This window comes from Phascolarctos cinereus, unplaced genomic scaffold (assembly GCF_003287225.1).
Source record: "Phascolarctos cinereus isolate Bilbo 61053 unplaced genomic scaffold, phaCin_HiC Scaffold_4;HRSCAF=312, whole genome shotgun sequence".
Lineage (NCBI taxonomy): Eukaryota > Metazoa > Chordata > Mammalia > Diprotodontia > Phascolarctidae > Phascolarctos > Phascolarctos cinereus.
Genome location: NW_027555847.1, coordinates 24,829,243 through 24,854,420, shown reverse-complemented (window position 1 = coordinate 24,854,420; position 25,178 = coordinate 24,829,243). Strand labels below are relative to the sequence as shown.

General features: G+C 38.0%; 1 protein-coding gene and 1 pseudogene across 1 annotated transcript in view; both read left to right on the top strand.

Moving 5' to 3' along the window:
• FHIT (fragile histidine triad diadenosine triphosphatase) overlaps positions 1 to 25,178 on the top strand; it is a 1,648,795-nt gene that overhangs the window by 339,949 nt on the left and 1,283,668 nt on the right. The window contains 1 exon segment of the mRNA XM_020977517.2: positions 18,919 to 18,987. The gene's annotated coding sequence lies outside the window, so the exon portion shown is untranslated.
• LOC110201682 (spermidine synthase pseudogene) lies at positions 5,729 to 6,746 on the top strand (annotated as a pseudogene).

Here is a 25,178-nt window from a genome sequence, read left to right as displayed (position 1 = left end):
GGAGTATCTTGTGAAAGACATGCAGTAAGAAGCGTAATTTTCTCCCACTGTATTGGATTGAGGGGGAGAGAGGGTATAGTTAGTCAATAGGGAGAAAGACATGAAGCAAACACACGTCACACACTTCGAAAGGACCTTAGAGGCCTTCATTTTATAGTAGAAGAACCCAAGGCCCAGAGCCAAGGTTTTCTACCCTCATTTTCACAGTCCTCTTTATGGCAGCATGAAACACATCTCATAATTCTAATGGTTCCTGAGTTACCTTCCTTGTTCAGAAATCCCCCCCAAAGCAGGGTTTTATAGGAATCAGACATTTCCACCAGGCTCCTCCCCACAGGTCTTGGAGAATCTCCTCTGATTTGTCTAAGGAGAGCTGTGGAGGTGAGAGATAGGCCCGGGGGTGACTTGAGGCATCCCTTTGTGGATGGAGCTTCAGCAGCTGTCACAGGGCCAGTGAAGGGGAGGAGTGTTTCAGGGGGAATTTGTAGGACTGAATATGTCTGTGTACATTATGGAATGGACCACGGGAGCTCTGTGTTCAGTAAGCTCATAGAGTACAAGACAGTGACGTTAAATTAGGACTGTCTGTAGAGAGTTATTAGATAGAATTGATTGTGGTATAAATACATAGCATGGTGGATGGGGAGGTGGGCCTCAGTCCCCAACCTCCTTCAAAACTAGGCGAGGTCTATCCTGGCTCCCAGTTCCTAATGTCTTCCCCCATCATCTAAATCAATTTTTGTTCACTTTTTTTTGTGTGCATAAGCATTTTTTTTTTAAGATCTTGTTTTTCCCTTGACAGAATGTGAGCTCCATGGGGGCACAAAGTTATTGTTGGTTGTGTTTTTTTGGTTTTTTTTACCTCTGGATCTCCAGAATTCCTAGCATATTGCCTGGCACATGGTAGGTAATGATAGTTAACAATAACTAGCATATGTACTGTGTATACATGTGCACATGCACGTTATATATATGGAAAAGAATCCAAACCTCATCTTTTTATAGAAGCAGAATTCAGGGTTCAGAAATGTTAGGTAATGTGCCCAAGGTCACCCGGGGGAACACACATACACATGCACGTGCACACACACACACGCGCGCGCACACACACATACACACATATGTTTGTATTCATGATATAATTTTGTATGTTAACATACATGATGTATTTTTATTTTACAATGTATTGCATGCACATATATTATAATATATAAAATTATGTACATAGATATAAACATGTACATATAAAGTATATATATATACATATATATGTTTTAAGGTTTGCAAACCCGACAAAGCTTTATAGATATTATCTCCTTTTATCTTTACAACAACCCTGGGAGGTAGGTGCCTCTATCATCCCCATTTTACAAATGGGGAAACTGTGTCAGACAGAAGTTAAGTGACTTGCCCAGGGTCACACAACTAGTAAGCATCTGAGGCTGTATGTGTGCCTTCTAGCAGCGTCTGGGTTATTAATAAACACTTTTTGAAGGAATATATGAAAGAAAGACAAGTTCGAATTCTGATTCAGACATTTACCATCTGGGTGACCACTGACACCTTTCTTAGTCTAGTCCCTCATCTGTAAAATGGGGCTATTGATAAATGAAGTAGGTACCTTACAAGGTCATTGTGAGGCTCAGTCAAGTGAGATAGCTAGCATTTTTATGGCGCTATAAAGCTTGCAAAGAATATTTTATTATTCCCATTCTATAGATGAGGAAAGTGAGGCCCAGAGAGGTTACATACTTTGTCACAACAATAGTAGAGTTTTCCTGATTCCAGGTCTGACACTTTTATCTTACTGTACCACTTAACTGCCTTCATTAACATGCAAAGATAATACCTAAGGACTTTCCAAACTTTAAGGTGCTTTGTAATATATTGCAATCAGTTATTATACCTGAATATTTCAAAAGATATGATTTACATTTTTTCAGGTTGTATAAAGATTTTGTGATCTTAAAATAGGCTTTAAATTTCATCTTAGGATGTGCTGTCAATCAAGTTGCTCAATGCAAAAAACGTAGATGAAAAATGTGAGTTAAAAGGAAAGCATTATTCTATGCCACGGGAATATCACTGGGGCAGGTGGACAGGTTACAGTTAGGTAGCTGAACACGGTGTGTCCATGTGCCCTGTGGTGCCTTAGAACATTTCCTTCACCTCCTCAACCTCTTTCAGAGCTCAGAGCTTTTTGGTCCTTATCAACGAGCTTGACTTTCCTTTCTGGGAAAGCAGTTGGCTTAAGGGAAGTAGAGACCATGCTTTGAGGTATTCTAGGAGGTCAGAGGCTAGCTGCTGGCCAGTTTTCTTAGCAGTTCCACAATTAAATTCAACAACAACATTAAGAAATTTCCATGATGCATAAAACACTGCTAAGCCCCAGAAAGAGAAGAGTAGGCAAACATGATAGCTGTTGGCCAGTATTTGGAGAGCTGACGGCTTTATCTCAAGCGAGGCTTCCTATCAGAGCACGTGTCTCCTAGTATTTGAAGGGTTGTCATAGAAAATCCTTGTCCTGCTTGGGCCCAAGAATGAGGTGTGAAACCTGCAGGGATGCCATTTTAGACTGGAGAGAATGAAAACTCACCTAACAATTGGAACTCTTCAAAGTGGAAGTGGATGCCTCCAGAGGGAATGGGTTTTCCCTCACAGGAAGACTTCAGGCAAACGTTGGACGGCCACTTCTGGGTCATGTTGTAAAGGGCTAAACTGAACCTCAGGATGAAGAACCAGGATGTGCTGGAAGTCTCTCGTGTAACCTGGGGAGGAAGGAAGCCCAGGAGATCACAGGTGCAGCCTCTATCCCTATCCCTATATTTATATCGACTTATCTTTGCACATATTGTTTCCTTCTCAGTATGGCAATAGAATGAAAGATTTAGAGTTAGAAGAGACCTTAGAAGTAGACTGTAAGCTCCTCGAGGGTAAGGAATGCCTACATTTTTGTTTTGTCTTCTCGGTTTTTAAGACAGTAAGTTTTTAATAAAAAATTGAATTGAGCTGAATGAGGACCCCGTCAAAAAAGAGGTGAGATCATTTTAAAAATGTAATAATTAAGAGTGAGAATCTCTCCAAAATGAAGGGGTTGGACCAGTTGCCTTGTAAAGTCCTTTTTGGCTCTGAAATCATCCAGATCTATGAGTCAATGTCATCTTTGGAACATCTGCTATTAAATCTCTTCCTAGTCCTTTGCCTTTGGTTTTCAGTCTTGGGCTCTGGCCATGTTTTGTGTCTGCTCCATGGGCTTCATTTTCCAGATGAGAAATGTCTGTGCCCTTGCCTTTTTGATCCTGACCTTTTCTCCAGTGACCTCTGCTCTCTGACATTTCTCCTCCCATTGGTCTCTCCGTCTCTTTTTAAGGTGGCACTCCTTTCATCTGTCTCTCTTCCCCATGGCTTTTTGTCTCCCCCCCCCTTTTCTTCCATTCTGTGACTTCTTTTCTCTCCTCTCTGTCCCTTATTTTTATTCATTTATTTTTTAAAGATACAATTTGTGGGCTGTGTACTCCGTGGAGTTAAAGAGGACTCCCCACTGTGCCAACCTAGAAGAAAGCTGGTTAATTGGATAATAATGTGATTTCTACCATGTCGGTGGTCTGCCTGGCCTACGAACTGAGCCAGCAGACCACTTTAAAATGACATTTGAAACATAATCCAGTCCTCAGATCATCTGGATCTTTGGGTTGCTGTGATGTTTTATTTGTTCAATTTAGGAGAGATTAATATTGATTCTTCAGCTGTGCCTCCAGTTTTTCTCCCCCATCCCTTCAAATTACTCCCTGCAACACCTGGCTTTTTGGAGCGATGTTTGCTGAGGACCCCTGGGCAAATGCTGTCCTTTCTTTGGGAACTAGTCCTCACCAACCTGAGCTCCTACCACCATAGAAAATAGCTGTCACTGACAAAATGTATATCTCTTCCAGAATCCTTTAGCTTACTCCCTGGAAAATGAAAGCATTTCATCTTTTACTTCAGACCGGGGCTTTGCTGCAGGATGCCAAATTTTAGAGAGTCCTGACTGTGCTTGCATTCTTTCAGCAGGTAGAAATGACTGACTTTAGAACCTCGTTAGCAAGAATAATTAGTTAAAAAAGGGAGCTACCAGATGGCTGTGGCTTCCCAGTGCTGGTGTCCTGGGTCTTTCCCACCCACAACAGAATTTGTCTTAAAAATAAAAGTTGATTTGGGGACATGTTTCTTGATACTTGCCCTGGGGGAAAAGGCTTCTTATGTCTCCGTTTGGGCTTTTCTAGCTAATTTGGATGTTTCCTTTCTCAACATATCTTTGTATTCATTTTATCTACTTTATTTTTTAAAAAGTACACTATATTGTTGCTTATTTGGGATAGTTGGGATTCAACATCTTCTAGAATTGTAACAGGTTGGGGTAAACTAAGACAAAAGTTTGTCATTGAAGCATTAATTATGGATGGCACGCCACAGATGTCTAACTGTTTTGTTTTTAGATTTATGCTCCATCATCATGACAGCAAGCAACTGAATGAGAAGTGAAATATGGAATCAGATGTCTGAATGTTTAGAAATACATTAAAATACCATTAAGAAACACTGGATTACGGATGTCGCAGCATCTCAGAATTAGAAGGGTTACCTCTGTCATCTCATCCTACCCATTTCTCAATGAACCCTTCTATAGGTTACAAGTTACGGTTGCTGGAGCTGTGAATTAATACAACCATTCTGGAAGGCAGTTTAGATTTATGCAAATACTATGGCTAAAGTGTCCATGCCCTCTGATGCAGAGATTAAACTGCTAGGCATATATACCAAAGATGTAACTTTCTAAAATAAATAAATAAATAAATATATATATATATATATATATATATATATATATATATATATATATATATATATATATATATATTACTTGTTTTGTTAAATATTTCCCAATTACATGGAAAAAAACTAAAAATCATTAAAAAATTTTTTTTGAGTTTCAAATTCTTTTGTTCCTTCTCACCTCTCCCTCCTCTTTGAGAAGACAAGCAATTGGATATCGTTTATGTATGTGGAGTCATACAAAACGCATTTTCGTATTAGCCATGTTGCAAAGAAAAGACAAAAAAATAAAGAAAGTGAAAAAGTGTGCTTCAGTCTGCATTCAGAGTTCATCAGTTCTCTCCCTGAAGCTGGATAACATTTTTCATCATGAGTCCTTTGGGCTTGTCTTGAATCATTGTCTTGATCAGAATAGCTAAGTCTTTCACAGCTGATCATTCTTATAGTATTACTCTTACCCTGTACAATATTCTCTTGGTTCTGCTCACTTTAGTTTGCATGAGTTTGTGGAAGTTTTCTGAGGTATTTCTGAAACCCTCTTGTTTGTCTTTTTTTATAACGCAATTCAGCCATTCCCCAATTGATAGGCATCCCCTCGATATCGAATTCTTTGCTACCACAAAAAGAACTGCTATAAATATTTTGCAGGAATAGAGACTTTTCCCTTTTCTTTGGTCTCTTTGGGATACAAACCTAGTAGTGGTATTGCTGGGTCTAAGGATTCTCTAAGTATATCATCATATCGTTTGCAAAGAGTGATAGTTTTGTTTTCTATTTTCCTTCAATTTCTTTTGACTGTCTTATTGCTATGGCTAGCATTTCTATCACAGTATTAAATAATAGTGGTGATAATGGATATCCATGCTTCACCCCTGATCTTTTTGGGAAGGATTCGAGTTTCTCCCCGTTACAGATAATGCTTGCTCTTGATTTTAGAGAAATACTGTATCATTTCAAGAAAGGCCCCATTTGCGGCTGTGGTGCGTGCTGGCGGAAAGGCAGACTGGCCGGCGCTGCTGGCCCCGTTGTGCTGCAGCCCGCAATGCCTGTGTGTCCCCAGGCCCCGACGTGGAGCCTGGGCCCCCCAGCCATCCGCGAGGGTTGGTTCCGGGGGACTTGCAGCCTGTAGCCGGGCCGGGCCATGTCCCTGAAGGTGGATGAACTGCTCCACCACCAGAGCTCCCTCTACCAGGAGATCCTGGTCTTCGCAGTAAGACCTACATTCTGGTGCGGGACGGAGTCAGCCGGTGCACAGAGAGGGATGAATTCTCATACCAGGAGATGATTGCCAACCTGCCCTTCTGCAGCTATCCCAGCCCTCGAAAGGTGCGAATCATTGGTGGTGGGGATAGGGGCATCCCCCGGAAAGTGGTGAAGCATCCATCCGCGGAGTCTGTGGTCCAGGGTGAGATTGATAAGGCTGTGATGCAGGTCTCTAAGAAATACTTGCCAGGCATGGCTGTGGGCTGCTCGCACCCGAAGGTGACCTTGAACGTTAGACATGGATTTGAATTCATGCAGCCAAACCAGGACGCCTTTGATGTCATCTACCTCTGACTCCTCGGACCCCATGGGTCCTGCCGAGAGTTTGTTCTAAGAGTCTTATTACCAGCTGATGAAAGATGACGGGATACTCTGCTGTCAGGGTGAGTGCCAATGGTGGCATCTGGACCTCATCAAGGAGGTGCGTCACTTCTGCAAGTCTCTGTTGCCTGTGGTGGAATATGCCTACTGCACCATCGCCACCTACCCCAGCGGCCAGATTGGCTTCATGCTCTGCGGCAAGACCCCCGAGCACTAACTTCCGGGAACCAGTGCAGCGGCTGGCCCAGGAGCAAGTAGAGAAAATGAACCTCAAATACTACAGCTCGGACATCCACCGCTTGGCCTTCATGCTGCCCGAGTTTGCCCACAAGGCCCTGAGCGATGTGTGAGGAGACCAGTATGCCCCTCGGCCTCTCCCAGGGACTTCAAGCCACAAGCGCCCATTCCAGGATGCCGCTCTGAGGGCACTGACTGGCACCCCCTCCCGGCTGAGGACCTGCCCCTCGCCAGCCATCCCGCCCAGTGACCAAGTGTTACCAAACCCAGGACATCCTCGAGAGGCTTCCCGTGCCATGGTTACTGGACGGGTGAGGGGAGAGTACAAGATGTCTGTCTGTCTGTCTGTCTGTCTCTGTCTCTGTCCAGTCTGGTCAATTAGTGTCTCTTAATATTGATCATCTGTGTGCAGAACAATCCTTCTCACTTGTAACAAGCCCCTTCACCAAACAGTGTGTTTATAACTGAAAAAAGGCTCCATTTATTGCTATGCTTTCTATTATTTTTTAGTAAGAATAGGTGTTGAATTTTGTCAAAGGCTTTTTCTGCACCTATTGATAGAGTCATATGATTTTTATTGTTTTTGTTATTGATATGGTCAGCCATGCTGATAGTTTTCCTAATACTGAACCCGCCTTGCATTCCTGGTATAAGTCTCATCTGATCATAAGGGTATGATCTTTGTGATATATTGCTGTAATGTGCTTACTAGTATTTTGTTTAAGATTTTTGCATCTATAGTCCCTAAGGAATTTGGTCTATAGTCTTTTCTTCTTCTTTTTTTGCTCTCTCTGCTTTAGGTATCAAAACCATATTTATGTCACAAAAGGAATTCGATAATATTCCTTTACCTATTTTTAAAAATAATTTATACAGTATTGTGATTAATTGTTCCTTAAATCTTTGGTAGAATTCACATATAAATCCATATATAAATGGATTACAATATAATATATAATATAATAATATATAATTATGTATTATTTATTTTGTAGTTAGGTTTAGCTAGCTTTGAGAATGGGAAAGTTGAGGTCCTCTGCTAGTATAGTTTTAGTCTATTTCCTGTAAATCATTTAACTTTTCCTTTAAGAATTTGGATGCTATGCGTTTGGTGCATGTATGTTTAGTATTGATATTACTTCATTGTCTATGGTTCCTTTTAGCAAAATATGGTTTCCCTGCTTATCCCTTTTAATCAGGTCTAATTTTGCTTTTGCTTTGTCTGATAATAACATATAATAAACATAACAATAATAATATAATAACATTATGCATATGATATAATATATTTTATTATATAATTAATTATAATGTACTATGATAAATCCATATATAAATCACAGATAAATTTTCCTTTGGCTGCTCATTTATGGCTTGTTCAATTTCTTTTTCTAAGACAGCATTATTTAAGTTTTCTATTTCCTCTTCTGTTAATTTGGGCAGTTTATGTTTTTGTAAATATTTATCCATTTCACTTAGCTTGTCAGTTTTGCTGGCATATAATAGGGCAAAATCACTCCTAATAATTGCTTTAATTTCATCTTCATTGGGAATGCATTCACCCTTTTAATTTCTGATACTAGTGATTTGGTTTTCTTATTTCTTTTTTTAAATAAAATCAACCAGTAGTTTATTTTTTCACCTTACTAGTTCCTAGTTTTATTTATTAGTTCACTTTTTTTAACCTTCAATTTTATTAATCTCTCCTTTGATTTTCAGGATTTCCATTTTGTTCTTTAATTGTGGATTTTGATTTTTCTTTTTCTAGTTTTATTTCTAAGTTGCATGCCCAGTTCATTGATCTACTCTTTCTCTCTTTTATTGATATAAACATTGAGAGATATAAGGTTTATCCTAAGTATTGCTTTGGCTACATCCCATATATTTTGGAATGTTGTCTCATTGTTGACATTCTCTTTTAATGAAATTATTGATTGTTTCTGTGACTTTTTCTTTGAGCCAGTCATTCTTGAGGATTAGATTATTTAGTTTACAATTAATTTTTAAATCTATCCTTCCACAACTCTTTATTAAATATAATTTCTTTCATTATGGTCTTAAAAGGGCATATTTAATATTTCTGCTTTTCTGCACTTGATTGTGAGGTTTTTTTGTGGCCTAACAAATGGTCGGGTTTTGTGAATGTGTCATGCACAGCTGGACAAAGGTATAGTCCTTTCTATTCCCATTCATTTTTCCAGAGGTCTATCATATCTAACTTTTCAGAGATTCTATTCATCTCCTTGACTACTTTCTTATTTATTTTGTGGTTAGATTGAGCTAGTTTTGAGGGCAGGAAGGTTGAGGTCCTCTGCTAGTATAGTTTTAGTCTATTTCCTGTAAATCATTTAACTTTTCCTTTAAGAATTTGGATGCTATGCATTTGGTGCATGTATGTTTAGTATTGATATTACTTCATTGTTTATGGTTCCTTTTAGCAAAATGTAGTTTCCCTGCTTATCCCTTTTAATGAGGTCTATTTTTGCTTTTGCTTTGTCTGAGATGATGATTGCTATCCTTGCCTTTTTTTTTTAAACTTCATCTAAAGAATAAGAGATTCTGCTCTAACTCATTCTCTATGTGTGTCTCTTTCTTTCTTTCTTTTTTTTTTCAGCCAAAGACAAGGTTTATTAGAACATCCATCATATTGGGCAGACTCTTAAGGAGTTTGAACATTAATGAACTGTTGGCTAGATTATAAGAATCTGAGCCTGTGTGTCCCTTTCATATGTGTTTCTTGTATACAACATATTTTTGGATTCTAGTTTCTAATCCATTCTGCTATCTGCTTCTGTTTTGTGGGTGAGTTTATCCCATTCACATTCACATTCACAGTTAAAACTATTAATCGTACATTTCTTCCATCTTGTTTTTTTCTGTTTATCCCTCCCTCTCTTTTTATCCTTTTCCTCCTCTAAAGTCTATTTTGCTTCTGACCACTGCCTTCTTTTTTCTGCCCTTCCTTTTATCACCCCAATTTTCCTTAACCACTTCCTCTCTTACTCCTGTTGGGTAAGATAGATTTCTGTTACCAACTGAGCATGTATTTATATTTTCCCTCTTTGAACCAATTTAGGTGTGAAGAAGGTTCACGTGTTGCCTCTCCCCATTTCCCTTGAAGGATTATACTCGGTTGTGCTGGGTTGGTTATTTTTTTTTTATTGTACTCCCAGCTCTTTTGCCTTCTAGAATATCCTATCCCAAACCCTCTGCTTCTTAAATGTGGAAGCTGCTAAATCTTGTGTGATCCTGATTGAGGTTCCATGATATTTGAATGGTTTCCTTTTTGGCTACTTAAAGTATTTTCTTTTGATCTGGGCACTCTGAAATTTGGCTATAATATTCCTGGGAGTTTTCATTTTGGGATCTCATTCAGGAAGTGAGTAGTGGATTCTTCAAATTTCTATTTTACTCTCTCAATCTAAGATATCAGGACAGTTTTCCTTGATAATTTCTTGAAATACAATATCTAGGCTCTTTCTTTGATCTTGATTTTCAGATAGTACAATAAATATTAATTTATTTCTCTTCTACATGTTTTTCAAGTCAGTTTTTTTTTCCAGTGAGACATTTCACATTTTCTTCTATTTTTTATTTTTTTTTAATTTTTTTTGTTTGTTTCTTGATGTCTCATAAAATAATTGGCTTTTATTTGCCCAATTCCAATTTTTAAGGAATTATTTTCTTCAGTGAGCTTTTGTACCTCTTTTTCCATTTGACCAGTTCTGTTTTTAAGATGTTATTTTCTTCAGTATTTTTGGCCCCTTTTACTAAGCTGGTTTTTTTCTCATAATTTTCTTCCTTTGCTTCCATTTCTCTACTTAATTTTTCCTCCACCTCTCTTATTTGGTTTTGAAAATAATTTGCTAGCTCTTTCAAGAATTCTTGTTGGGCCTATCTTTATTTCACATTTCTCTTTGAGGTATTGCTTTTAGCTGTTTTGACTTCATTATCTTCTGAGTTTTGTGTCTTGATCTTCTCTGTCATCACAATAATATTTTATGGTCAGGTTCCTTTTTTTGTTCATTCATTTTTGCCTCTATTTCTTGATTTTGAACTTTATGTTAATGTTGGGATCCATTCCTGGCATATGGTGGGGAGAGGCACTATCTCAAGCTTCAGGCTTTTTTGCTATGTTATTTTCATAGCTGGTTCTAAGAATTTGGAAGTTTTCAGTGCCTCCAGGGTGGTGTGATCTGGGGAGAGGTGTGGTCCCTGCCCTTCTGGTCTGTACTCTGCTCCTTGTGCAGGAAGGACCCTTTTCCATTAAGATTTCAGTTTTTTTTCACAGAGAGGTCATTGATAAAAAGAAAGACCTGATACATGTATCACTCCGTTTATAGCAGCTTTTTTTTGTAGTGTCAAAGAAATAGAAACAAAGTCGAAGCTGATTGATCGAGGAATGACTAAATAAACTCAGGTGGGTAAATGTGATGGATTACTACTATGTTGTAAGAAGTGATGAACGTGCTACTTATGTAAATGGATGCAAAGTAAAGTGAGCAGAGCCAAGAAAGACATAGACAGAGGGACTATTATAATGTAAGTGGAAAGAACAACCATGAAGTGGTTTAAAAAAAGAATGTTGTGAACAATATAAAGAAAAAACTTGGTCACAAAGGAGGGAACCTCTCTCCTCACTCCTTTGCAGAAGAGTGTGTATGCATATGGTGGGGGGTGCTATGTGCGTGTGGAAGGTTGCATATATCAGCATTTTTTAAACGTGATCAGCTTTGCTGATCTTTTTGCCTCTTCCTCTTATTCTTTTCTTTTTGAAAGATTCTTTGTTGTAATATCAGAGTTCTAAACTGTTTTTTTAGTCATAGACTCCTTTGCCAGTCTGATGAAGCCTGAAGACCCCTTCTTAGAATAATGTTTTGTGGTCTACATGTATAATTGAAGGAAATGCTAGATTTCAATTAGATGTTAATAAAAATTAAGATGATATGATCTTCTCATTCAAGCTCAGGAACCTCAGAAATTTATCTATTTTAGGGATCTACAGATTCCCTGTGAAGAAAACCTGTTAAAAGAGATTCCATTCTGGGTTGGGGAGAAAGAGGGATAGGGAAGATATATCAATAAAATGTGGTTGTTTTTTAAAGAATCCCTTCCACAAACATCATCTTACCTTTGCTTGAAGTCTAGTTATGAGAGGAAACTCATGACCTTCTAACGCTCGGTAGTCTGTTTTTTGGATAGCTTTTGATTTTTAGATATTTTAAGAAAAACCAAGGGTACGCAAAGGCAAGAGTGTTATATTCTTGTCTATGCTATTGGTGTCAGGAATGAGATGTGTAATTATATTGCCATGGACCAAAAATGTGTTAATTGACCTACTGTCTTTAGATTTCTTGCACTTCAAAATCTTCCATGACTGAATTTCAATGTGCCTCATTGTTTAATGCATGCCAAGCACCCTTATTTGAACTAACCAGGGAGCCCAAGGCAAATGGTGTTCAGGAGGGTTTAACAAGCTTGGGGGGTTTTTTAGCGAAGATGTGAGTTGAAGTGACTGCTCATACTGGGAACATTTAGGGCTTTGACATAAATCTCCTCATTATAGAAGTTCAATGAGAAGTCATCCAGGGTATCTTCATGAGTCGGTTTTTTAAATGATATAAACACACAGGTCTGTAGGTCTGAAGTTAAATGTCACCCAGTGAATGATGGAGGTACCCATAATGGACATGAGTAGGCTGCAGCAACTTAGCACAAAACATTTCACAAGAGAAGTCATCACAAGAACGTCATCAGAAATGCGTTAGGAGGAAAGGAGGTGGACCATCCTCATGGAGTGTCAACAAAGGACAATCAATAGACGACTTAAATGTTTAGCCATTAGTATTCATTCAATGTCAAAACATCTGCATCAGGGGTTCTTAAGCTGGGGTTCTCCAATCCCCAAGAGATCCATGAAAGCATTTCAGGAGTCCTGTGAATTTGATTAGGGAAAAAATACATCTTTATTTTAATATAATTCATTTTTCTTTATAATCCAATGTATTTTATTCATAAAAAAACATTATTCTGAGAAAAGGCTTATAGGATTACCCAGACTGCATAGAGTATGATAGTACAAAAATGAGTACTAGAAAGCAAATTGTGTCCTTTTGGAAGATTCATAGGTGAGCACAGTCAAGTGTCATGCAAGCTGAAAACAGGCATCATGAGCTGTAATTGTTATCTATAATGATGTGACCACAGATCCATTAGTATTGACTGTTGATAAGTGGAAAGTGAGACGATTGGGAGATGAAGTGTAGAAGAAGAGGTCTTTGACCAAGATGAGTAGAACTGATCCCAGTATTTAAGTATGCCAACCACCAGCTAGTTTGCTTGGGCATTTAGCATCAGGCCTCGTCAGGAGGACCCACAAGTAACAAAGGACAGACTATCCCAATTTCGGTGGAAACAGAGAATGAAAAACAATGTTACAATAAACTGATGAGGTTGTGCCATATTTGTATTTCTGCTCCAGGCAATCAACAGGTATTGTGTGAGTGTAAAATGGTTTGCCTCCTGGCAGAGAGAAAGAGACTGGAGAAATGTATCTTGGTTCTCCTCTTTATCAGAAAGGAAGTAATACTTTATAGCAGGCTCAAAAATAAAAACCCCAGGAGAACAAAATAAATTGATCCTGTGAAAAAAGGAAATTCTAAACCAGTGGCATAAAAGTTGTAGGCTGCAAGGGGCAAAGATTGTAATGTGAGCCTGGAAGGGAAGAAGTATCTGTGAGCATTTGGAGTTTTACAATTCACACACTTTTCTAAGCCCAGAAGATAGCTCTGGACTTTTGAAAATGGAGTATCTTCTTATTCACCATGTCAGGTGAATGGTATTTCTTGAAATGATGTTATGAAGAAAGAGTAAGTGGTATGTAAGAAGCATGTAGCTAACTTTCCCACACATGGTGAGATTTATTGTTTTCTTTGGAAATGTATTTGGGATGTGATGGACTCCCTCCCAAAATGAGCTACACTGAAGGACCAGTTCTTACTCCTGGTGATGTAGGTGGAAACAAATAAATGATAACGCCAGAAGGAATCTGGAAACAGTCTCTAGTGTTCATGACATTCCAAGCAGGACACTGAAAGACTTAGGGGCATAGAGTCGATTTTTATCATGTTGGTCAAGCCCTGTCCTTGGCCCTTTTCAGTAGCTTAAGTGATGATATAGACATCACGCTTATGAGATTTGCAAATGAAACAAACCTCATAGAGCTGATTGGATGGCAGGATCAATATGCAAAGTAATCCTGACAGCATTCTGAAGCTGACATGATGAAATTTAGGAGGCATAAATGTAAAGTCCAACATTTGGGTTCAAAAAAACCAGCTGAACAAGATAGGATGGCCAAGGTGTGACTAGAAAACCTGCTAAAGCCCAGTCATTTTTCTGTATCAGATTTTAAAAAAATAATTTCTTTTCATTTACCAAAAATTTAACAAATGTGTATTGAACTGAAGAGGTGCACATGATTTCTGGGTCTCTCAGGATCTTTATATCTGGAGCCCCTGACTAGTACTGTCTCAGCATTGTAGATAAAAGCCTTCCACACAGTAATTTCTTACTAAGACCGTGGGAAAATGAAGCTGATTGGAAATGGGGAGGGCAGGGGTTTCTAGTCTAGACAGATATGCCTATTGAGAAGTAGGTTAGGAATGGGGAAGAGAGAAGCAGACTTCCTTCCATGTTTGTCCTTGAGGTTGAGATGACATGGTCCCATGGCACTTGGAACAAATGGAGAGGGCTCCATTGCTGATTGATTCAGGGGCCCAGGCTATTATATAATATATTCAGAAGGCCAAGTCAGTAACTAAGGAATGTGCTTTCCATATAAATCTGTACCTGGTAGGATCAGAGAATCACAAGGCTAGAGTTAAGAAAGGGAATTCAGAGGCCAAAGTGTCCAAGCCATATAAGTGAGGACACTGAGAAGTTAAGTGACTTGTCCAAGGTCATGCAGGTGGTTATGGTGGTCGGTGGTCCTCTGGCAGCAGGATTGGTGGAGTGTCTTAATCTCTCCTCTACACGGCAAGCAGAGCCTTCCTCAATATTGATTTCAGGTTATTGAAAGTTTAATAAGCAGGACATCCTTGGATTGTCTTAGACTCCTGTAAGAATTCTCCTTCAGAGCGGTCACCTTTCTAAAGGAGTTACATAATTTTAGAGTAGGAGAGGTAAATGGAAACCCTATTATGGAGGATTTTAGATAAATGAAGGTTTAGGCATTTTTTCCAAATGCAATAAAGTGACACAGGAGATGTTTGAACAAGCGAGTGATGTGATTAAACCTGTGTTTTGGGTATATAAAGTTGAGCAACTGTGTGGATTATGGATTGGGAAGTGGAGAAATGAGAAGCATGAAAATCAGTTGGGAAGTTATTGCTATAGTCTAGGTAAAAGGGAATAATGATGATGATGATAATGATGATGACAGCCAGTATTTATATAGCATTTTTAAGCTTTGCAAAAAGCTTTAGATAAAATAGCACTTGGCAGATAAGTGCTGTTATTGTTCTCATCTTTAAAAATAGGGAAACTGAGGCTGAGATAGCAAATGATTTACTCAGCATCACTCAACTAGCAAATGACTGTCTGAGACAAAATTCAAACTCATCTTCCTGACTCTAAGGCCAGAACTCTATTTACTATTATCCATTCACTTAACCAATGTCTGCCTCAGTTTCCCCATCTATAAAATGGGGGTAATAATAGCACCTACCTCTCAAGGTTGCTGTGAGGAGCAAACAAAATAATATTTTTAAAATGTTTTTACAAACTTCAAGGTGCTATCTAAATGCTATCTAAATGCCACCAATTATTATTACTATTATTATACCTCTATTATGGTGATACATCTGTATTCCACTTCTAGAACATGGAAACCTGTTTTATTTCTCTATGTTGAACCCTTGTTCTCTACTATTCCATTTTCCTTGTGTGTCTCCTGCTTGCTGCCAGCCCCTCAACTGCCCTGGTTTTTCTTGCTATATGCCTTTCTTCTTTCCAAATTGCTCATTTTCCCTATTCTAGCTCCTTGATCTTAGGAGCCCCTTCTTTGGTCTTCCCTACTCCCCCCCTTCCATCCTCCCTCCATCCCCATGAGGAATTCCAAAGCTCTAGAACCTATCTAAGAAAGAGGTACCAAGGAGTGAAAGCAGACTATCACAAGTCACGTTTTTCAAATTCAGTGTTTCTGATGTTCTTTTGTACACAGTTCACTGTAAGATGTTTGCTGAGCATCACGGGGGCTCTGCCATATTGGCCGATGTTCCATAGCCTTGCAAACGGACTCCTTTGGCTCTGGTATTCCCAGCTCTGTTTCCTGTAGTCAGAGGGCTGGCTTTCCTCCTACACAATTTGCCTCTTGCAAGGCTGGCCTGTTCTGCAAAGGTTTATTAATCTTGATTTAATGTATTCATATTAGAAAAATGTAACAACGAAAGAATAAAGCTTATGCAGGCAACACAAGGCCCCCTGGGTGTTCAATCTATATTACTCATAGCAATGCAAAGCAAAAATGGCAAGTTATATTAGCTAAGTTCAGAATACAAAAGGCAATATTAATTTCATAGGATGTGTAAAAAGATATGCAAATGTGAACAACTCCCAAGAAAACAGTACAATATAATACTCCAGGCTTTGAAATCATGCAGTTTCATAAGCACTTGTTAGAAACATCACTCGCATAATATACGTATATTTTAAAAGCAAGTTGCTTTTCGTCATGCAGGCATTCTGGAGAGCAGTCTGCTTTATGAACCTTGGGCAGGATGATTGCGGTTTGAAAAACTGTAGATTCGCTTCCAGATGTCCACTTGTTCTTTGGAAAACTGAGATAGCGTCACACAACTATTCCACTTTGCTGTTTTCCAATTAAAAGCATAATCCATTTCCTATGATTTCATCCTGTTTGGCTGAAATGTGAAGTTCAAATTTCTGAGGCTCAGTCTTCATCTAATTAACCAGTTATGAGAGAGTGGTTTTGGGAGATGGTGACTTCATTTCCCTCCTTAGGTGCCCTTGTCTCCCCCATTAGAATGTAAGCTCTCTGAGAACAAGCTCTTTTTTGTCTTTGTAGCCTCAGTGTCTAACGTAGTACTTAGCACCTAATAGCTGCTTATTAAATGCCTGATTGACTAGTGATTTACAAACAGCCCTGAAATTTCACAACCAGTATCCCTCCCCTCTCGTTTAGACCTCCAAATGCTTGTGGGTCTCATTAATTTGAATAGTAAAATAGGAGTAGGTTCCCTCCTAGAGTTACCTCTGATATTTATAAGCTAGATAACTATGTTGTAAATCTTTTAGAGCCTCAGTTTCCTCACCTGTAAAATCAAGATAAGATTATTGTAGTACTGACATCACAAGGTTGCTGTGGAAGTCTGATGAGATAGTAAGTATAAAGTGCTTTTTAAATCTTAAGCTTCTATGTAAATGTCAGCCCTTAATATTATCACCACCATCATCATCTCTTCCTTTATTATGTTTTTTAATTTTTAAATTTATTATTGTTAAAATTTTTAAATTTATTATTGTTATTCATCTCATCTTTTTGGATTTCAGATAGAATTCGGATAGAAATGGTTCTGACACAAGTGGCTATCCTGCTTTTATTATTTTATATTTAATGTACTGCAGACTATTGCATAAGCAGCTGAAATAATTGGGTTTTTGGTAATTGAATAAAAATCGTGGCATATAAGATCTTTCTCTTGTTTTGCTGAGTTTCTTCTAACTCTCGAACTCTGTGATTCTGTGATCATTATCACCTCTCTCCAAGGTTGCTGTCAGGAAAGTAAGAAAGAAATGAGTTATTTTTCAACCTCCTTTACCATGTGCTTTCTGTATGGGGACTCTGTCTTCATTTGAGACTGAACTGAACATAGTAGCTAAATGGAAGAGGATACATGTTTCAAAGCTGGACTTCATTTCAGTTGTGTAAAGATGGAATTTTTCAAAAGGAGGGGAAGAATGGTTAAGCCTTTTAGTGAATTGCAGACTCTCAGCACTAGAAGGGACCTTGGTGGTCATCTAGACTAACTTGTACTTTATAAGGCATGACAATGCCCAGGGAAGAAGACCATGCTGCTTTGGGAGAGCTCCAGCCACAATGAAGTTTTTCCTTATGTTGAGTCACAACCTACTTTTTAGTCACTTCCATATATTGGGTCCGGTTCTGCTGTCTGAGGCCAAGGAGAACACATCTAAAACCTCTTCCCCAAAGCATCCTTTCAGGGTCTTAAAGACGGCTCCAATATGTTAGTCTATGTTTTCTCTACACCATGTGAAATAATTGGGCCTTCCTTTAGGTAAATCTGATATATGTTAACAAGATATTACAAAATAATTGAGCAAAAGCAGTGATGGTTTGCAATTATTATAATAATAATAATGCTAATGATAATAGCATTGAGATTGGTAAACTGTTTTATAAATACTATTTCATTTGATCCTCACAACCCTGGGAGGCAAGTGTTATTATTATCCCCATTTTACAGGTGAGGAAACAGAGACAGAAAGAGGTTGAATGACTTGCCCAGGGGCATGTGTCATAAATTGGATTGTGTCAGAAGCTGGGTTTGAGCTCAGGTCTTCCTGCCTCCAAATCCAGAGTTCTTATCCATTGTGCTTCCAATACAAACATGGTACCTCCTAATGTAGAAATTCACTAAAAGTTTAGTGGTTTAGGCAGAATTTGAAGATCACTAGTAAGAAGAACCTAGAGCATAGAGCACAGGTGGGCTGGGATCCTTAAAAATTAAACATGTTATGTAAACTCTTTAAATGTAGAGGCAATTCCTTTTTTTGTCTTTGAATTTCTGATGCGTAATAAATGCTTATTGAGATATGTATATATATATATATATATATATATATATATATATAATATGTGCACATATATAATATATTGCACATAGACACATATAAACATATAATACGTATGTATATATAGAGAGAACTTAGTATATACTTTTATGTGTACCCACAGTGTTCCCCTCCCCACAGTAGAATATAAATTCCTTGAGGGCAGAGAGCATTTTGCTGTATGTTTTTGTATCCCCAGCACCTAGAATTTTGTCTGACACACAGTAGACTATAAATTTTTGTGGCATTAACTTCATCAGGAATTGAAGGTACATCAGAAATAATTGTACAGTGTCTCTGAGTCCACCTTTAATCAGACAAGTAGGAACTCACCCAGACCCTCCTTTTTATGCTTCTGTTGCAGAGTGAACTTTGATAAGCCCTTTACTTTTAATTTTTTTTCTCTTCTAGTTGAATTGCCAAACTTCTCCATTTTCCGGTGACCACAGTGACTTTGGATATTAGCACTCCCAGGACTAGGTGAGTCTTCCTTTAAAAAAAAAAATTCAAATTGATTCTCCTGTCCCAGCTGTTTTCTGGCACTTGCTACATTGTCTGCCCACTGGACAGCTACTCTGCTCTCTGGATGAAGCTTGAATAATGAGGGGCAAGATTGGCATTTGCCGTTCTTCTGCACTCATCTAGATTCATGAGCTCCATTCCCCTGCAGAGGAACGTACTGCATTTGTGTACACAGAGCATGGTTGGTTGGTCTTGCTTGATGGAGAGGTAGGGCAGCTGCTTGAAGGAGATATGCTCTGCCCTTGGTGCTGAATGGCCTTTGATAGTAAGGTCTGAAATGAAGCCTCATGGAACTTAGCATATGCTAATGTTTGACTGTTATCCCAATGTATCCCTTTTCAACCAGGTCTATGACATGGGAGGAATGACCAAATGCCGGCTTTTGCCGACTTTCCGTATCGCATACTGAGTATAAAGTCAAGCAAGCTGGGTATGGTGGGGAACACAGTCAGCTAGGGAAGTGGGAGGTTTTCAAGATGGCTTTGTTCGATTTCAGTGTAACCATGCATTCCAAGGAAATAAGGGGAAGGATTGGGATGCTTGGCTGGATGGGACCATGATAGTGGACAGCAGACAGAAGACTGAGCCGCTCGGTATTTATTTTACTCCCAAGGAGAGTGACTAACAGGGACTTGACACCCACCGTACACCTAGCACCTGGCTTAGATGATCTCCATCTGCAGAAGGAAGAGAGCATTTATCTAGCACTTACTCTGTGCCAGTTTCACAAAGGTACCCAGCATGAGGACAGAGTTTTGAAGTCCAGAAATCAGAATCAGAGCTGGGAGGGAGCTCATGACTGACTGGCCTGGGCCCCTCCCCAAAATGAAATCTCCCATTAGGAACCCATCAGTGAAGAAAGGGGTGAGGATGGTAGAGGGATATTTCAGGAAAGAAGACCACAGGGGTCTTTCTGGTTTCAGGATGAGGAGGCTTCAGGCGTTCTCTCTTAGGAACGTGATAAGATGAGACAGTGATTGAGGCATAACTTCAAGTCTATCAATTATGATCAGAGCCAGGGTAGGGGTTTGGGGAAATGGATTGGACTTGATCTCCATTGAGGTCCGAAACAACTAAAATTCTGTGAGTCTGTGAAAAGACTGAATTTTCCTCCTTGAAGTATGGTTTCCTCTTAATAGTTAACATTTCAGAGTACGTACATGTTTTCTTTTTTTTTAAATTTTTTTAAATTTTGATTTATCAACAATTACTTCCATATACTTTTGAGTTGAAAATTTTTCTCCCCCTTCCTCCCCCCCCACCCTCCCCAAGATGGCGCACAATCTGATATAGGCTTTACATTTACATTCCCATTAAACATATTTTCACATTAGTGAAGTTGTAAGTAAAAATTAAAACCAATAGGAGGAAAATCGTCAGAAAGATGAAACAAAACTCAACAGAAGGTAAAAATAAGTGATAGCGATTCGACTTCCATAGTTCTTTCTTTGGATGTGGACAGCATTTTCCATCCCAAGGCCTCTGGAGATGTCTTAGATCCTTGTAATGCTGAGAAGGGTTCAGTTTAACAATGTCAGTCAACGCATAACATGGCTGTTATTGTGTACAAAGTCCTCTTGGTTCTGTTCACTTCACTCAGCATCAGACCATATAAGTCTTTCCAGGTTTTTCTGAAGTCCGCCTGTTCATCATTTCTTATAGCACAGTAGTATTCCATTACATTCATATACCACAACTTGCTCAGCCATTCCCCAATGGATGAGCATCCTCTCAATTTCCAATTCTTTGCCACCACAAAAAGGGCTGCTATGAATATTTTTGTACATGTGGGATCTCTTTCCGGATATAGCCCTAGAAGTGCTATTGCTGGATCAAAGGGTATGCACATTTTTGTAGCCCTTTGGGCATAGTTCCAAATTGTTCTCCAAAATGGTTGGATCATTTCACAACTCCACCAACAATGTATTAGCGTTCCAATTTTCCCACATCTTCTCCAACATTTATCATGTTCCTGTTTTGTCATGTTGGCCAATCTGATGGGTGTGATGTGGTACCTGAGAGATGTTTTGATTTGGATTTCTGTAATCAATAACGATTTAGAGCATTTTTTCATATGACCATAGATGGCTTTAATTTCTTCATCTGAGAATCGTCTGTTCATATCCTTTGACCATTTATCAACTGGGGAATGGCTTGTGTTCTTATAAATTTGTCTTCATTGTCTATATATTTTAGAAATGAGGCCTTTATCAGAGAGACTGGTTGTAAAAATTCTTTCCCAATTTTCTACTTTCCTTCTAATCTTAGTTGCACTGGCTTTGATTGTGCAAAAACTTTTCAGTTTAATGTAATCAAAATGATCCATTTTGCTTTTCATAATGTTCTCTATCTCCTGTTTGGTCATGAATTCTTCTGTTCTCCATAGATCTGATAGGTAAACTATTCCTTGTTCTCCCAGTTTACTTATGGTATCAGCCTTTATATCTAAGTCATGAACCCATTTTGACTTTATTTTGGTATATGGTGTGAGATTTGGGTCTATGCCTAGTTTCTGCCATACTCTTTTCCAGTTTTCCCAGCAGTTTTTTTCAAAGAGTGGGTTCTTATCCCAGAAGCTGGGGTCTTTGGGTTTATCAAATAATAGATTACTATAGTCATTGACTACTGTGTCTTGCATATTTAACCTATTCCACTGATCCACCTCCCTATTTCTTAGCCAGTACCAAGCAGTTTTGATGATTGCTGCTTTATAATACAATTTAAGATCTGGAATTGCTAGGCCACCTTCCCTGCATTTCTTTTCATTAGTTCCTTTGATATTCTGGACCTTTTGTTTTTCCAAATGAATCTTGTTATTATTTTTTCTAACTCTATAAAATAATTTTTGGTAGTTTGATTGGTATGGCACTGAATAAGTAAATTAGCTTAGGTAGGATTGTCATTTTTATTATATTAGCTCGGCCTACCCATGAGCAACTGATGTTTTTCCAATTATTTAGATCTGATTTTATTTGTGTGAAAAGTGTTTTGTAATTGTGTTCATAGAGTTCCTGGGTTTGTTTTGGAGGTAGACTCCTAAATATTTTATAATGTCTACAGTAAGTTTAAATGGGATTTCTCTTTCTATCTCTTGCTGTTGGGCTTTGTTGGTAATATATAGAAATGCTGATGATTTATGTGGGTTTATTTTATAGCCTGCAACTTTGCTAAAGTTGTTTATTATTTCAAGTAGTTTTTTACTTGATTCTCTAGGATTCTCTAAGTATATCATCATGTCATCTGCAAAGAGTGATAGCTTTGTTTCTTCTTTGCCTATTCTAATGCCTTCAATTTCTTTTTCTTCTCTTATTGCTAAAGCTAAGGTTTCCAGTACAATATTGAATAACAGTGGTGATAATGGACATCCTTGTTTCACCCCCGATCTTATTGGAAATGCTTCTAGCCTGTCCCCATTACATATAATGCTTGCTGAAGGTTTTAGATATATGCTATTTATTATTTTAAGGAAGACTCCATTTATACCTATGCTTTCTAGTGTTTTTAATAGGAATGGGTGTTGTATTTTATCAAAAGCTTTTTCTGCATCTATTGAGATGATCATGTGGTTTCTGTTGGTTTTGGTGTTGATATGCTCAATGATGCTGATAGTTTTCCTAATATTGAACCAACCCTGCATTCCTGGTATAAATCCTACCTGGTCATAGTGTATTATTCTTGTGATAAGTTGCTGCAATCTATTTGCTAGTATTTTGTTTAAAATTTTTGCATCTATATTCATTAGAGAAATTGGTCTATAATTTTCTTTCTCTATTTTGACTCTTCCTGGTTTAGGTATCAACACCATATTTGTATCATAAAAAGAATTTGGTAAGACTCCTTCTTCACCTATTTTCCCAAATAGTCTATATAGTATTGGAATTAATTGTTCTTTAAATGTTTGATAGAATTCGCATGTAAATCCATCTGGCCCTGGAGATTTTTTCCTAGGGAGTTCATCAATGGCTTGTTCAATTTCTTTTTCTGAGATGGGGTTATTTAAGTATTTTACTTCCTCTTCGTTAATCTGGGCAATTTATATTTTTGTAAATATGTATCCATTTCACTAAGATTGTCAAATTTGTTGGCATATAGTTGGGCAAAATAATTCCTAATTATTGTTTTAATTTCCTCTTCCTTGGTGGTAGCTTCCCTTTTCATTCTTGATACTAGTAATTTGGTTTTCTTCTTTCTTTTTTTAATTAAATTGACCAAAGGTTTTTCTATCTTTTTTTTTTTGTGAAACCAACTCTTAGTTTTATTTATTAGTTCAATAGTTTTCTTAATTTCAATTTTATTAATTTTTCCTTTGGTTTTCAATATTTCTAATTTGGTGTTTAGTTGAGGATTTTTAATTTGTTCTTTTTCTAGTTTTTTTAGTTGTATGCCCAATTCATTAATCTCCTCTTTTTCTATTTTATTTATGTAAGCATTTAGAGATATAAAACTTCCCCTAAGAACTGCTTTTGCTGCATCCCATAGGTTTTGGTATGTTGTCTCATTATTGTCATTCTCTTGAATGAAATTATTGATTGTTTCTATTGATTTGTTGTTTGACCCAATCATTTTTTAGGATTAGATTATTTAGTTTCCAATTATTTTTTAGTCTATCTTTCCATGGCCCTTTATTACATATAATTTTTATTGCATCATGATCTGAAAAGGATGCATTTAATATTTCTGCCTTTCTGCATTGGATTGTGAGGTTTTTATGCCCTAGTACATGGTCAATTTTTGTGTATGTGGACTGCCGAGAAAAAAGTATATTGCTTTCTATCCCCATTCATTTTTCTCCAGAGGTCTATCATACCTAACTTTTCTGATGTTCTGTTCACCTCCTTAACTTCTTTCTTGTTTATTTTGTGGTTAGATTTATCTAGTGCTGAGAAGGGGTGGTTCAGGTCCCCCACTAGTATAGTTTTGCTGTCTATTTCTTCCTGTAACTCCCTGAACTTCTCCTGTAAGAATTTGGATGCTATACCATTTGGTGCATATATGTTTAGTAATGATATTACTTCGTTGTCTGTGGTGCCTTTTACTTTTAGCAGGACGTAGTTTCCTTCCTTATCTCTTTTGATTAGATCTAGTTTTGCTTTTGCTTTGTCTGAGATCAGGATTGCTACCCCTGCTTTTTTCACTTCAGCTGAGGCATAATATATTCTGCTCCAACCTTTTACCTTTACCCTGTATGTGTCACTCTTTCTCAAATGTGTTTCCTGTAAACAACATATTGTAGGATTGTGGTTTTTTACTTACATGTTTTCAATACTCTTTATATGTATTATTACATTGGATCCTCACTGTGAAGTGGTATTGTTGTCCCCATTTTATGGATGAAGAAACTGAAGCTGAAAGAGGCTACATGGCCTCATAATTACATTTTTGCACTCATCACGAAACATAAATCAAAAAGTATTTTATTGTTTAATTTTGGTTGCTAGTATCCCAGAATCTCCGAGTTACAGAATTTGAATTTGAGACTTGGAAGTAACATAAGAGGCCATGTAGCCTAACCTGAACCCCTCTAACCTACCACATAAATGATCTCCCAGTCTCTGTTTTGGAGATGGGATGCAACACTTCCTCACGTAACCATTGAGAGGAAAATTTTCACACGTCTGATATGTGCTCCCAACCATTCATCCTTCTGATTTCAAGCTTGTACTTGTAGATGGTATCTGGGACTGCAGCTGGCTTTAGGAAGGACTTTGTACAAGGCAGTGTCTGCAGATGAGTCCGCTTAGAGCCAGACATGGAGTGAGATCAGTCCTGGTGATGGTTCAGATGCCGTGGGAGTCGCCTGATGACATTCAACATGGCACTGAGAGAGGTGGCCGCCTAGTTTATCCCAGTCTGCCCTGGCAAAAAGTGAAATGCCAAGTACCCTATATTAGTAGCATATTCAGTCTCAGAGGGGAAATGTAAGCTGTAGTAGAATGGGGCATGCAGCTAACACCTAACAAAACTATTGAATAATGAATGAATGAATGGGTTCTGCTATATTCTTTATATTTTTCATTACTGGAAATGAATATATAGCATATGACACATACATAACACACACACATACAAATATGCATACACATATATGTGTATATACACACGTGTGAATGTGCATGTGCATGCACGCATATATACGTGTGTGTGTGTGT